We start from the raw sequence: 10691 nt of genomic DNA on the forward strand, positions 1-10691 counted from the left end.
AACAAATAATAGCCAGTTGTAATGAATAAAGTCACTCCTAGCTGCTACACTTGGGAGGTGCACAAAAGCACATTCCAAGAATAAGTCCATGTTTTTGAAGAAACTGAGGTCATAAGATGCTCGTTTTCTTGGAGTTTTCTCACAAGCAATCAGAATTCTCCTTATATGACTCATTCTTAGACTGCATTCCAACACACCTCCACCCCTCTTCTTGGTCATTAATGTCATTGTTTATGTTTATCTTTGTAAAGACAGGCAGAGATGCACACATTTTATTTCTCTTTCTTTCTGTAGATGGCTTTTGCATGTAGCAGTACCTGGATCATCCATCCATGCATGGTATTCCACCAGATAGGCTTGTCCTCTGGGTCTTCTGTAACTCAGTGACTCAGGGTAAGTGTAAGCCCTTCAAGGCACGTGAGTGGCCAGGCCCCTCCCCTGAGGACCTCCAACCCCCAGGTTCCACCCACAAAATACACTAACTGCCCTAATGGGACCCAGTTCCTACCCCACAGAGTAAAAAGCCCAAGCTCAGGACTTGAAATTCCACTGATCCCCACCTTGGAATGCCCCCCCCCAAAAAAAAACCCACTATATAAACTCTGTCTTCTGCTCAGTTCTCCACTGCTTCTTGCCTGAGCAGAGGCAGCCACCATCCTGGGGGTTTCCCTCCCAGTAAATTGGATGAGGTTAGTTGTGTAGTGTGACTTTGTGTTACTCCTTGGCTCCCAATTGTCAGGATACTTTTCCCTCCAGAGCTGTAACACTTGCAGTGGGTATAAGTGTTGCAGCTCTGAAGGGAACTGTTTCCCTAGCGGAAGTATTGGCCCTGCCCCCATGTTTCCCTTTGTTTCCCACAAAGGGAACGTTTCCCCCAGCAAAAGTGGTACAGCTCTGCTCTGCCCATGCAGAAGTGTTACAGCTCGGCTCCTGTGAAAGTGTTACACAGCACAACAAACCTCACACAAGAGATTTATTGGAAGGGGAAAACCCAGGAGGGTGACTGCCTCTGCTCCGGTGAGAAGGAGCAGGGAACTGAGCAGAAGGCAGAGTTTATATAGAGTTGGGTTTTTTGGGGTTTTTTTTTTGGGGGGGGTGTGCTTTCCAGGGTGGCCTGAGATTGGTAAGTGGTTAGACTTGGGCAAGCTTGGGGATTGGTGTGATTCTATGGCATGACTCTAGGGTAAGCTCAGGGATTGGTGGGATTTCAAGTTCTTGGCCCTGGTCTTGGGGTCAAGTCAGGGTTAGGGTGTTCTTTCCCTGGTCCTTTTACCCTACAGTGGGGAAACCTTTCCCTCGGAGCTGTAGCACTTAGATTAACCTCGTGGGACATACTGTTTGAGGTGTATCTTCAGGTTGAGGTAGACCTGAGAATGCTGGGCAGAGAGAGGGAGCTCATGTACTGTGCCTGCCTTGTAAGGTACCACCACTCACCTGACAGAGCCAGGCCTTTAGTGTGGCTGCCATTTTGGTGTGCTTCCACATGCAAAGCAGAATGTCTGAGTTTTCAGGGAGATTCTGTGACTTGTCTCTTTGTACCTTCTGTCCATTTCTCTAATGGCTTTTAGGTTATTTTCTTCCTTTTTATAAAATGATGTAATGATTAGGAGTCCCTGTCTTTTATTTCCCAAGTGTAATGACTCCTTTGCCCTGTTAGTCCAGTGCCTTATGAAGGCGCTGTCTCATTCTGGGGTGTTTCTACTTACCAGCTTCTGTGTGTTACATCAACCTTCTCCTGTACACAGAGTGAGCCATGTTTCCTGTACACTCAGACTATACTATGGCTGTACTTCCTGTGTTCTCCGAGTATGGCTGTACTTCCTGTGTTCTCAGACTATGGCTGCTTCCTGTGTACTCAGACTATGGCTGTATTTCCTGTGTACTCAGACTATGGCTGTACTTCCTGTGTTCTCAGACTATGGCTGCTTCCTGTGTACTCAGACTATGGCTGTATTTCCTGTGTACTCAGACTATGGCTGTACTTCCTGTGTACTCAGACTATGGCTTACTTCCTGTGTTCTCAGACTATGGCTGTACTTCCTCTATACCCAGATTGTGTCTGTGCTTCCTGGGTACTCAGCTCTTCCTGGGTAGTACTTTCCTGTCAGTTTTTGTCATCTGGAAATAGGACCATTTCTCTACGCCAAGCATGATCCATAGAAAGCTCACATGATTTTGCTGTGATTACACTCAAACACACTATGCTTAGAGAGTAGGCAGAGCCTGATGCTGTTGAAGTTTCCCAGGGAAGACAGAGCAAGCAGTTCCACCCCTGTGTCCACATGTCCTTTACGTGTATCAGGATGCTTTGTTCTCCCCACCCCCAGGCCAGTTTGGATGTGTGTTATTAAACTCTTCCTAAGGGTTTATATTGTTTTGTTGCTATTGTAAAGTTTTATCATCCGTCATGCCATCTCACTAGGTTATTTCTATTTATGGGCACTACTCATTTTTTTTCTTACTAAGATATATGTACATATAATCTGTCAGTTTGGGCTATATAGTTACTTCCGTGTGACACACATAGGGGCTATAGAACTATTCCAGATGTGTTTGCATTTGACCTCCCCTCACCCTCTGCTTTGAAACCAAACTTAAAAGGCCATACAATGCCCTTTCCAGAATGGAATATAAACAACATACAATGCATATCTTTTTAGCTGTAGCTCTTTCATGTGATGTGTTCTAATTTGCTTTCTCTTGCTGTGATAATAAAGATCATCACCAAAAGCAACTTGGGGAGGAAAGGGGTTATTTCATCTTACAACTCTCAGGTCACACCAAGAGTAGTCAGGGCAGGAACTGAAGCAGAGGCCACGGAAGAGTGCTGCTTGCTGACCTGATCCCCATGGCTTGCTTACACTGCTTTCTTAGACTACCCAGGACCACTTGCCCAGGGGTGTCACTGCCAGCAGTGAGCTGGGCCCTCCCACATCAATCATTAGTCAATAAAACGCCCTATAGACTTGCCTACAGGCAATCTGATGGAGGCATCTTCTCAACTGAGGTTCCTCTTCCCAGATAGCTCACACTTGTGTTAAATTGACCAAAAACTAACCAGGGCAGTGCTGTTTCTGAGGTTTCTCAAATGTACTCTAACCATGCATCAGTACTGTTCCTTTTCTCTGAGATAGCTTCATACTGAATGGCATACTCCAGTCTGCTTGTCCACTCACCAGCTGATGTCTGAGTTGCTGCCAGTTTCTGGCTATTAAAAATGCTGACACAGCCAGGCGGTGGGGGCACACATCTTTAATCCCAGCACTTGGGAGGCAGAGGCAGGTGGATCTCTGGGAGTTCCAGGACAGCCAAGGCTACACAGAGAAACCTTGTCTCAAAACAAACAAACAAAAACATTTACTTGTGTCTTTTTCAGTGAAGTTTCTTATAAGCAATCAATAGTTGGTTCTTGTTTTTCAGTCCAATCAGTTAGTCTTATTTTGAGACAGGTTGAATGCCCAGACCGTCTCAAACTTTGTAGCCATAGGATGATTTACCTGCAGCATTTGACTGTCTATGTACTAGGCAATCACAAAATGAACTTTATCTTCCAGCACTAGTCCGTACATTTTAATTGGAGACATAAGTCCGTTTATATTTATTGAGAAATATTTGGTGATTCCTGTGGGGTTTTTTTTGTTTTGTTTTGTTTTGTTTTTTGAGACAGGGTTTCTCTGTGTAGCTTTGCACCTTTCCTGAAACTCACTCTGTAGCCCAGGCTGGCCTCAAACTCACAGAGATCCACCTGCCTCTGCCTCCCAAGTGCTGGGATTAAAGGCATGTAGCACCACCACCTGGCTGATTCCTGATTTTTGTCGACTCCTTCTCCTTATTTGTTTGAATACTGTTCTTTTCCTTCTCCTTTGTTCATCTTTGGGGTTTGCTTGCTAACTGAAGTATGCATGATTCTTTTCTATTTGTCATTTGTTCATTTATTTCTGTCATGAAATTTTTTCTTTCCTGAGCTATACTGTTTGTGATCATCTTTTTTCTTCCTCTCTGTATAGGATTCCTTTAAGTATCTTCTGCAATCTTGGCTTAGTAGCCACAATTTTTTTAAAAACTCAAATTTAAACTCTTCATTTCAACATTGATTTCAAAAGATACTATTGCTGGGCTGGAGAGATGGCTCAGCAGTTAAGAGCACTGGCTGCCCTTCCAGAGGTCCCGAGTTCAATTCCCAGCACCCACATGGCAGCTCTCAACTGTCTGTAACTCCTATTCCAAGGGATCCGACACCCTCACACAGACATACATACAGGCAAACCACCAATGCACATAAAGTATATATATATATATATATATACTGTATTGCTATATACAGTAAGTCTTGCTTGCAAGTTATCCTCAATAACTGAAATAAATCAGCCTATATATTCTTGGCTTTTAAGGTTTCTGCTGAGGTCTGATACTCTAATGACTTTGCCTTCATGAGTTTTCCTCTTACAACATTTGCTGTTATTTCTTTGCTCTGTAGTCTTAGAATTTTAACTATAAGGTGTCATTGAGGTGTTTTTTTTTTTTTCTTGGTAATGTCTAGTTGGGGTTCTAAATCTACTTGAATGTCCCCATCTTTACCTAGGTTTGAGGAATTTTCTGGTAGAACATTCCTTTTGTGTTTATTTAGCTTTCTTTCCTTTCTCTGGCATAGTTTCACTGAATAGGTCTCCCTGCTTTTACTTTCTATCTTTGCTCCTCCTTCTACAGCAGCAATTCTTCCATTTGATCTCTTGATCCATGTCCCAGATTCTTTAAAGTTGTGGTCATGTTCATGTATGTCTAAATGCAGAATCATCTCAGCTTTTAACCCTTGATATTCTTTTTTTTTTTTTGTTTGATCTAGTTGTGATTTCAACTTTAAAAAAAAAATTATTTCCTGAATTCAATTTCAACATTTCTGCTCACTTCTCCAAACTCTCAATTTTATTGTTGAATTTCTCATTAATGTTGACTTCTTTTGTCCAGTTCTTCATTGACTTCTTTATCTCCCTTGAGGTAACTATCATTTTAAATACTATTTTTGAATTGTTTGCAGAGCAATTTAAAATCTCTGTGTCTTTGGTCTTAGTTATGGAAGAGTTCTATTCATTTGGAGGGGTCATGTTGCCTTGGTTTCTCATGCTTCTCGTGTTTATAAGCTACAGTTCACATCCCATAGGGTAGCCAGCTCTCCCCTCCAATTTCACTCAGGAGTCTTCCTCATTAGCAGCTTTCTCTTGAGGCTCTCTTGTCAGTTACACCGAGAGAAAACTAATCACCATAAGAGCAACACTACCAAACCAAACCAGACAGAGGAATGCAACCAAAATCAATCAAAGGCAAATACACCAATAACCACAGAAATGAAAATGTCAAAAATAATATCAAGTTAAAGAGTAAACTAATAATAAATTAAAAGAAATGTGACATGGGAAAGAAAGCAAGCTATAAAAAGAATGTGAGGAGCTGGGCGGTGGTGGCGGCGCATGCCTTTAATTCCAGCACTTGGGAGGCAGAGCCAGGCGGATCTTTGTGAGTTTGAAGCCAGCCTGGTCTACAGAGTGAGATCCAGGAAAGGCGCAAAGCTGCACAGAGAAACCCTGTCTCGAAAAACCAAAAAAAAAAAAAAAAAAAAAAAAGAATGTGAGGGAAAGGTCAAGAGAAAAATGGATTATAAAGGAAAATGTATGATCAGATAAAGACAAGAATAATAAGACAAAGGCTTTTTAAACACAAAGAATAATAATAATACTATGCCAGCCTGGTCTATGAGCTCCAAGACAGGCTCCAAAGCTACAGAGAAACCCTGTCTTAAAAAAAAAAAAAAGAAAAAAAAATTACAATAGAGTTAAATGAAAAAAAAATATTTAAAAAAACTGACAAGAACGGGAGAGGCTTTTTTTTTTTCTGGGCTAATACTGGAATCTGCAGGGTGGAAGGGGGCACTGAGTTGTAGCTGAGTGTCATTCAGCCTGGTGCTGTGAAATGGCCATGGGTTAGACCAGTTCAAGTCTGTGTTCAAATTACAAATTCCCCTTTGTGTACCAGGAGCCAATGGTGGCCACACTCACCTGTGGGCTAGGCAAGATCTCATTTACTTGACTCTCCTGTTTTTGCTGGAGAGATGGCCAATGTCCAAGTTGAGGGGTGACCTCATAGTATGTTCAAAGTTGGAAGACCAGACAGTACTATGTAGGAGGCACAGAGGTCCTTGTGCTCACAGATAAGCGGCGAGTGAACCAGTAATATGAAACACACAGGGCTGTTCCTTTAAGGAAGGGATGCATAAATAACCTGTTACCCACCCAGAAGGCTGGGAACAGATGTAGCTAATAGCCTAGCGACCTCTGGGATATCTGTGTGGATCCAAGACCACTCTGAATCCTCTCCCAGACCCTTGTGAACTTGTCAATCTATAGAACCTTTCTGTATGGAAGGTGTTACATGTAGTCAACCTATAGCCATCTTTATGGAAGATGTCATATGCACTTTACAAAGAGTTTCAATATAGTCATGTCTTAAGCTTTACTGTGCGTATGGGATTCTGTTAATTATCACCAGGAAATTCTTCACCATATTGTACTGGGCTTAAATACACCTAAATGAAACTACGTGGGGTCAGACTCCCAAAGTTTGAACCATACCAGCTCCTCAGTCCTGCTGAACAGTTACTTTCTTGCCTTCCACGGATGGGTGTTCTGCTGGCTGTGGTGGCTGCAGAGACCCCAGAAGCACTACATATGCACTACCAGAGATAACTGACGAGCTGTGGAAACTGACTCACCTACCTGACCTGGATTCAAAGTTTTCAGTCCTCTCTGCAGCAAACCACATGTGGCAAGAAGGTGATTCTAAAGAACCAGCTGCTCTTATGCTCAGTAGATTAAGTACTAAATACACCTTCAACTCACATCTCACTTCCCATCTTTTTTTTTTTTTTTTTAATGAGGGGGGGTTTTCTCTGTGTAGCCCTGGCTGTCCTAGAACTCACTCTGTAGATCCACCTACCTACCACTGTCCAGCTTAGGTGCAATCCATCTTAAGTCAGGGTGTATCTGCATTACTAAACTGATTGAGACCCACATTGGAAAACTCTAGTTTTTGCATCAAGTATCTGTTTCTATTCTCTATTATTACTACCTTTTAGCATTTGGTTGTTTTTTTTTTTTTAATGTTCGACTGCTTTTCTTTTCTTTTTTTTTTTAATTATTTTTATTTGCATTGGTGTTTTGCTGCATGTATGACTGTGTGAGGATATCAGATCTTGAGTTACAGACAGTTGTGAGCTGCCATGTGGGTGCTGGGACTTGAATCCAGGTCCTCTGGAAGAGCAGTCAGTACTCTTAACCACTGAGCCATCTCTCCAGCCCCGCATTTGGTTGTTTTTATTTCAGTGGTATTTTTTATTGACTCCAACTATATAGATGTGAAGCTGTAGCTTTCCACTGAAAGGACCACTGGTGGAGTTATGACTGGGGTGACTCAAAGCCCCCCAGGCTTAGTAGTCTGCTCACTTTCACGGCCCGAGGGTCTCACCTTGAGTCCCTGGGGCTTCTCTGTGGCAGGCACTTAGGTACAGATTTATCTCCCTATATCAGGCTGTCTCTTCAGTTTTTCTGGACCTCTGCTTTGGATTCTGGCTCGATGACCCTTAATAGGAGTGGTCTAAGATGAGGCAGCACCTGTCTCCTCAGGGGAAAGTACACACAGAACATATGGCCCACACTAAGGTTCTCTCTTCTCCAAGACCTTTGTCTCTGGAGTTTTTGGTGATTCCACAGCTTTTTCTTTTTCTTTTTTTTTTTTTTTTTTTTTTGGTTTTTCGAGACAGGGTTTCTCTGTATAGTTTTGGTGCCTGTCCTGGATCTTGCTCAGGCTGGCCTGGAATTTACAGAGATCCGCCTGGCTCTACCTCCTGAGTGCTGGGATTAAAGGTGTGTGCCACCACCACCCGGCCTTGTTGAGACTTTTATAAAAGGCATATTACTTACTGTGCTGGCTAGTTTTATGCCAACTTGATACAAGCTAGAGTTATCTGGAAGGAGGGAAACTCAATGGAGAAAATGCCTCTTAAAATCTGCCTGTAAAAGCCATGAGGTGGTAGTGGCACATGCCTTTAATCCCAGTACTCTGGAGACACAGGCAGGCAGATCTCGAGGCCAGCCTGATCTACAGAGCGAGTTCCAGGACAGCTAGGGATATACACAGAGACCCTGTCTCAAAAATAACAAAACAAAGCAAAACCAAAATTAGGTTTTAAGGCATTTTCTTAATCAGTGATTGATGGGGGAGGGCCCAGCTAATTGTGGGTGGTCCCATCCTGGGGCTGGTGGTCCTGAGTTCTGTAAGAAAGCAGGCTGCAGGGTGGTGGTGGTGGTGGTGGTGGTGGTGGTGGTGGTGGTGGTGGTGGTGGTGGTGATGCACACCTTTAACCCCAGCTCTGGGAAGGCAGAGCCAGATGGATCTCTGTGAGTTTGAGGCCAGCCTGGTCTACAGAGCGAGATCGATCCAGAAGAGGAGCCAAAACTACACAGAGAAACTCTGTCTCGAAAAACCAAAAAAAAAAAAAAAAAAAAAAAAAAAAAAAAAAAAAAGCAGGCTGAGTAAGCCATGGGGAGCAAGCCAGTAAGCAACGCGCGCTCGCACACACACACCATGGTCTCTGCATCAGCTCCTGCCTCCAGGTTCCTATCCTGTTTGAGTTCCTGTCCTGGCTCCCCTCAATGTGCAAGTGTAGGTCAAGTAAACCCTTTCCCCCCAGTTTGCTTTGGCCATGGTGTTTTATCACAGCAACAGTAACCCTAACTAGGACATTTACTCCAGCTAGACAGGAAGAATCCGGGAACAACCTGCCCCAAATGTCATCTGAAGCAGGAAAACAAACAACTCAGAAGGTAAGTCAAGGTAGGATGGTTGAGAATATTCTAGTGAAACCTACAATCTACTACCCCAATACCTGTCTATGTAAGTGCCAAACCATGAGAGCCCGTTACCAGCATCAGGGCCCTTGCCTGTTCTCTTGCAGGGCTATCAGCAACTGAGGATAGGGACAGCTCATCCGTGTCCTTAGTACTAAGGGTGACAGGTGTCCAAACACATCCATCACCTGTCAGTGTATATTCAGGATAAAGATGCTTTTAGTGTCAATTATGAAGCCATATTTCTGCTTCATCAAACAAGCATGTTTTTCTGCAATCTCTTTTTATATCCTGTGACATAGGAATTAAACTAGAAAATGATAGTGTAATGCTGAAAATTTAAAAACAGGACTAGAACAGCAGGTGAGGTCAGGGACCAGTACAGCTCTAAAGGGACCCCTGTGAGCATCTCCAACATATATGCCTCTGGTTGCCATCACGGCCATTCTATCTTGTCACTGCAGAATGACAGAAGCTCTCACACTATATGCAAACAAAAAATGTGCCTGTGATCCAAGAAAGTGTTTTTTTTTTTTTTTTTTTTTTTTTTTGGCTTTTTGAGACAGGGTTTCTCTGTGTAGCTTTGGAGCCTGTCCTGGACTCACCCTGTAGACCAGACTGAACTCAAATTCACAGAGCTCCGCCTGGCTCTGCCTCCAGGAGTGCTGGGATTAAAGGCGTGCGCCACCACTGCCCGGTGATCCAAGCAAGTTTTACATACAAAAGCATACAGAACACCAGAAACAGCTGTAGTCTGGCATCCTTGGTCAAGCTTACAGGCTGGGCCAGATCTGGATACATCCAGGTGAGTCAGTGCTATGACAGAATTAGCCCAGGTTCTGGAGAAAGAAGAGCTCTTAGTCACTCTTGATTGAGGACACTAAATGTACTCCTACATGTTACTTGAGCAGACTTAGTCTGTTTTTGTTTTGATTTGAATAAGGTCTAACTCTGCAGCCCAGACTGGACTCAAACTGGAGATATTTCTGCCTCCATCTTCCAAGTGCTAGGACCAGCATGTACTATCACATCTAGAAGGGGTGCCTTGTTCTGGATGGGGAAATAGAAATCTATGATGTGAAATATCCTCCAAATCTAAGGATATTATCATTCAAATGTATAATTCTAAGAAAATCAGGATGAGGGGCTGGGATATAGTTCAGTTGTCTAACATGTACCAAACTCTCGGCTCTATTCTCAGCACTGCATAAAACCAGGCATGGTAACATAAACTTGACATCTCAATACCTGGGAGGTAGAAGCACAATTTAAACTCATTCGCATAGTTGACTACACAGTGAACTGGAGGCCAGCCTGGGCTATGAGATCCTGCCTCAAAAAGAAAAAATGAAAGCAACAGAAAGAAAGACACAAAGGCAACTGCTGCAGGCAGTGTTCAGCCAGATCTGCTAAACTACTGTTTCCTTGCTCCTACCGACAACTAGCCCTTCCCATGCCAGGAGTGCTGGCCAGGGACACCGCAGTGGGTGGACCGTAGGGCTCATGTTCCAGGTCAAGAGCTAGCTCTATGACCCTCTGGAAACAGGCTGGTGTCTAGGAGGCAAATGCACAAACACCAGGTAAGAGGGGCTATGGAGAGGTGCTAGCCGAGTTCTAACCATCATCACCTTCATCAAAACTACTACTGTTAGGAAGACTGCCCTACTCCCTAGTGTCCTACCGTAACTAGGGTGACATTTCAAACACTGTTCTGTTTATAAGTCTATATATATTAATCCATAAACACATGCCTGTTTATTATCCTAAAAATAAAAAGCCAGCATCAATCAGCAG

This window comes from Peromyscus leucopus, chromosome 20 (assembly GCF_004664715.2).
Source record: "Peromyscus leucopus breed LL Stock chromosome 20, UCI_PerLeu_2.1, whole genome shotgun sequence".
Lineage (NCBI taxonomy): Eukaryota > Metazoa > Chordata > Mammalia > Rodentia > Cricetidae > Peromyscus > Peromyscus leucopus.